General features: G+C 42.7%; 1 pseudogene; it reads right to left on the reverse strand.

Moving 5' to 3' along the window:
* Positions 1-1,268: 1,268 nt before the first annotated feature.
* Positions 1,269-2,385, reverse strand: LOC104860227 (annotated as a pseudogene).
* Between the last annotated feature and the right edge of the window lie 3,340 nt (positions 2,386-5,725).

Consider the following 5,725-nt stretch of genomic DNA (forward strand, 5'->3'; position numbering starts at 1 on the left):
GAGGAAAAAAATATGAGAAACTGAAAAAATGGAAATAAAGTGTTTGTAAATGGGGAGGGGAGGAGGGGGTGAAGGGAGGGCAGGGACAAGGGGAAAAAATGAGAATCAAGACCTATTATGTAAAGGTACAGGATCCCCATAATGAATGTAATTGTATTGTATACCTAGATTGTATCAATAAACTCAATAAAAATTAAAAAAAAATTACATCTGGTCCTTACCCTTCCGCAGTGCAGCGGGAGCAGGGGAAAACCAGAGGTCACTTGCCAGGAGGGCTTTTTCTCCAGTCCACTCCTTGATGTCATCCCTCTAGGCTGGGCCGCGATGGGCTGCCCCTGAGGTTTAGAACAGTGGGACCAGCTCAGGAGAAGCCCAGGTCCATCTTGGCAGGCCTGCTCAGTGTCCTCTGGGCCTCCCCCCTCTGTGACGCCATCCGCTTCTCGAGAAGGCGCTGAAGACACACGTCTCCTGGGCTACACATGGCGTGGGCAAAACAAGAGGCTCCTTCCGTCTACTTCCTGCTGGTAGCCATGGGAACCAGGGGGCTGGAGACTCCCACACTGTCTCCCTCTCAGCACCTGCAGCCACAGTGTAATTTAAGCGCCAGCCTCGAGTCCCGTGTCCCCCAGAGCAGCACAGCCTACAGTGGGCAGCCCCTCTTGCCGTTCACTTCGCTGTTTCATCCGAGCGCTTGTTTTCTCTTTGAGCGGAGCGCTTCTGGCCTGCTCAGGCTCCCTGGGTCTGTGAAGAAGAGCGACCATGCTATCCCCCGGGCGGCCTTCTCTACCAGTCTTTTCCATAGCAGCCAAGCAATGTCCAGATGAGAAGAGAAAAACAGACTACAAATTGCCCGTCGCGATCAGCTGGGAGGCCCTTGAGGATTTCCAAAGTAGAGCTTTCCTGCCCTACAGCAATGGCTTTAGCCCTTCAAAACCAGAAAGACACTGAAATCAAGGGGGCAGATAATACCCCCTACTGCAGTATTTTGTTGCCTAACTAGATTTCCCCATAGCAACCGTTACCCAGTACCTTATCTGACATGCAGAGGGTTCTGGCGTTTTCTTTGGCTGTTGCAAATTCTTTTTGGTTCAGCTAACAGGATCTCTCCCCAACCCAGAGAACATGAGAAAATACTGGGAACCTACATGTGATTGCCATAGATTCATTCTGAATTTCAAGGCTCAAAGGTATATGGAGGAATAGCACCCATCTGCCATGTTGGTGATTTGTTAGTATTTTTTCTAAGTTAGAATGACTTTGCTGAGGAATTAGCCAGAATCATACTCTCTCAAGTTCAGAAGATCTAGTGGCATAATTTGAAGCCAGACATTATTCCTGACCAAATTATACTGTCTTGTCTGCCAAGATAGCTTGACATTTCTAATCTCTGCAGGAAGGCCTATGTGATAATCCCAGCAGTGTTCGGTGGTAAAATTTCAGTGGCTTTGTTGAGAAGGAAATACTTGTTCAGACGGCTTTTGCCGTGCCACTTGGCTTCTGTGTTATTTTTCTGGTCCTGGAGGATTCCTTTAAGGCATTCCTGGGTGAGGCTGAGAACCTGAGTTGGTCTTCCTCACAAAATGGCTGCATGGTAATAAAAATCCACCTGTCCAAATGGAATGGATGCTGCTGACTCTTCCCACCTCTCATAGGTAAGCTCCCTGGGATCCGCCTTGTCCCAGGCCTATCGCTGAGCCACCAGCTGGCCCAGAGTCTCCACACCAGCATCATCTTCGAAGACCTGGTCCATACGCGCAAGAGGAAGTCGACCTCCCTGGATGTGAGCCAGAATGTGCTCCCCACATCCCAGTGGTCTTCAAGGGCACATCATGCTGATGTCCCACCACCTCTCCTCAGTCTTGATCTCCAACACTTTGAAGGAATGCCAAACACAAGCAAAATATAAAAATATGTGCATATGTAAAGGTACCCAGGAGACATCATCCACCATCAGAGGTATCCAAGAGACATTATCCACCATTATGTAAAGGTGACTTTGTGGCCAGCCACGAAGTACTTGTTAGCTGATGTTAGGGATGCCTCCAAGTAACAAACAGTGTATCTTCCCGAGGCAAAGACTGTCAACCTCACTGTGATTTTACGTTGGGCATAGTAACTTCCTGGGACAGCTGTGCTGTAGGTGTCGTCCCATACAACTGGCACCTGCCATCCAGTCACCGTCACAACCTCCAGGTATTTCGTTGGATCTAACCAGTGTGACAGCTGAAGCTGTTCTTTTGTCCCTTCTATGTTGACTTCCTCTTCATAATTGTGGGTCCCATCCTCAAACCAGCTTGGAATCCTCCAGCCCTTCTGACTGCTGTTGTTACCAACTTCTGGGTTTTCTGAGGGATATGTCCACGAGAAAGAGCCTTCTGGGCTCATCATCTGCTTCTTTCTCTCCAGAGCAAAATGCAAAATGACAGAGTCACACAGGAGGAGGCCGGGCTCAGAGGCAGGGAAAGTGCTGAGTCCAACTCCAGAACATGGGCATTTTCACCTGGTTGTACTGTGGGATTCTGTCTCCCCAGGCCTTTTTTATGTTGTGAAAGGATCTCATTAAATCACTAAGTTTCCTGGGCTGGGTTTGAACTTTTAATCCTCCTGCCTCAGTGTCCAAGAGTGCCAGGATCACAGGAGAGTACACAACACCAAGTCTATTGGTGATGCTTCTGTTTCCTTAACTTTTGCTTCCATACCAATTAGCTTTTCTCTTTATTTTAACAAACTTATTTTTCAGACATTTTTGTAAAGAACAGTTTCCATGTCCCTCTGCCATCACACATTACCAATATCCCCACCAGAGTGGCATACGCGTCATAATCGATAAACCTATGTTGGCACATGATTCTATCAAAAGTCCATAGCTTACATTAGGCTTCACTCTTGGTGGTGTACACTCTGTGAGTTTGAGTATTCAATGACATGCATCTAGCAATGTAACATCATACAGGATGGTTTCACTGCCCTAAAAATTCTTTGTGCCTGTTCATCCTACTCTCCCTCTTATACCCTGGCAAACACTGATATTTTTCCTGTCTCCATAGTTTTGCCTTTTCCAGAATGTCCTATTAGTTCAAATCACTATGTATGTAATGCTTTCAGGTTGACTCCTTCCTCTTGGTAAAATGCAGTTCAGTATCTCCCACATCTTTTCACTGCTTCGGAGATACATTTCGTTTTAGCACTGGAGAACAATCCATTCTCTGGATGTACCAGTTTATGTACTGCTCAAAACAAAATACCCAACACCCAAAATTAAAGAGGGAAAGGTTTATTGTAGCTCACAGTTCATAATGGTTTCTGTCTATAATTAGCTGGCTCCAAGGCAGGGTGGATCATGGTGGAGGAGAAAGCCACAAAGTAGCGAGGAAGCAGCAAGCAGTGAGCAACAAGCAACAACAGTAGCCCTCTTCTGTCCCTTGTAATTTATCCTTAATCCTAGCATTGCACCGTGAATCAATCCCAGCATCACATTCTTAAACTCAGCATCACACAGTCTAGATCCAGCCTTCTCTGAAAAGCCCCACATATGACTGCATAAAACTTTGGGGGGACATCTAGACACAGCCATACATTCCTTATATAGCTATTGTACTATCTTGTTATATCTCAGTATTTTATTGTGTGTGGGGGTGCTAGTATAAATACTAATGTGTTTCAAATTAAAATTCTATTTATTCATTGCTGGCATAAAGGAAAGAGACAGACATTTGTATATTAATCTTTTATCCTGCAACCTTGGTATATGCAATTTCTTATTAATTCTAGGAGTTTAGTTTTTTTTTTTTTTTTGTCAGTTCTTTCAGATCTTCTACATAGTCAGGTCATCTGTGAATACAGACAGTTTTATTTCTTCTGTCCCAAGCGGTATTCATTTTGTTTCCTTTTCTGGTCTTATAGCATGCATTAGCTAGGACTTCCTGTATGATGGTGAAAAGGACAGCTTTGCCTTGTTCATGATCTTACAGGGAAAGTTTCTAGTCACTTTCCACTAAGCATGATTTTGGTTGTAGATTATTGGAGATGGATTGTATTAACTTTCTTCTGTTCCTAGTTTGCTTGCAGATTTATCAAGAATGACTGTTGGATTTCATCAAATGACCTTCTGCACCTATTGATATTATGTGCTTTTTCTTCTTTCTCCTGCTGATGCAATAGAGTATATTAATTACTTTTTGAACATGGGAGCTAGCTTGCATACCTAGGAAAAAGTTCTGTTTGGTTAGAGTATGTAATTCATAATTCATCTTCAGGATACTGTAGTCTGGGTGGTTTACAATGTGTAGAAATTCATTGGTTCTGGGGGCTGAAAAGTCCAATATCAAAGTGCTGGCATCTTGTGATGCCTTCTCGCTGTGTCATAACATGGCCCTAGATATAACACATGAGAGGGAGCAGAAAGAGGCCAAAGTCATCCTTGAGGAACCCACTCCTGTGCTAATGGCATTAAACCACCCATGAGGGCTGAATCCACATGACCTAAACATCCTTCAAAGCTCCCTTTCCACACCTCTGCATTGAGGATCAAGGTTCTACTACATGAACTCAGGATGGGGTAGAGGACACATTCAAACCATACCATACAGTAACCCTTTATGCAGTTAGAATTTACTATAAATATGAACAATCATGAACATGTTTCCATAGGAAAGGAAAACCAAGCGTAGGGTAGTCTAAATGTTAAAATTAGCTGACAAGGACTCACAAGAAGCTATGATGGATACATTCAAAGGCTTAAAGGAAAATAGTCATAATGAGTGAAGATGGATAATTTCATCAGAAAAGTAGATGAAATACCAGATGTGGGGGCATACCTATAGTTCCAGAACTCAGGAGGCTGAGGCAGGAGGATTGCTATGAGTTGAAGGTCAGCTATATAGTGAATTTAAGGCCAGTCTGAACTATACAATGAGACTTGTCTCCAACAACAACAACAATGAAAAAGAAAAATTGCTAAAAGGATTAAACTGAGACTCAAAAATGATAATTATTGTGTCTGAAATGAAATATTTTCTGAACTGTCTAATTTGTAGATTAGAGAGAGCAGAAGGAACAATTGTGAACCAAGGATAAATCAGTAGAAAGCAGTAATTATGGGCAACAAGAAAAATAATAAATGGGGAAAGAATTGGGGATCTATAGGACAATCCTAAGTCCAATATATGTGTAATGAGAGTCACAAGAAAGAGGAACGTGAGAATGGAGAAAAAAAATTGAAAGTCGCATAGCTACTTTCAAACTACAGTTAATAACACAAACCTAGTGGTCAGAAACAACAAAGAACCCGAGCAAGGTTAAAACAAAGCCAACCCTAAGTAAGTATGTCATAATAAAACTCTAAAAATAAAAGCAAAAAAGTCTTGAAAACAGCTAAGGGAACAGAAATACAAAAGATGTCATCTTTCTCTTTCAAACAAGGGAGGCCAGAGGTAATGAAATAATGCATTAAACGCATTATGAGAAAAAATTTGATGCAAATTTTATATCCATCTAGAATATCATTTGAAATGAAGAAATTTTATAGTTAACGAAGGCTGAAAAGATTTTCTGCCAGCAGAACACCTCCTCTGTGAGTCTGAAGAGAGTTTCCAGGTAGGGACACGACAGGTGGAGACCTGGGGCTGCCATTTGCTGAAATTTACAGGGTGATTTTAAAATTTACATGAAATACACTAACTCCATACACCCCCAAATTACCTGTACATTGAGATTTATTCATGGA

The sequence above is a fragment of the Fukomys damarensis genome, unplaced genomic scaffold (genome assembly GCF_012274545.1).
Source record: "Fukomys damarensis isolate Sample0158 unplaced genomic scaffold, DMR_v1.0_HiC HiC_scaffold_19, whole genome shotgun sequence".
Classification (NCBI taxonomy): domain Eukaryota; kingdom Metazoa; phylum Chordata; class Mammalia; order Rodentia; family Bathyergidae; genus Fukomys; species Fukomys damarensis.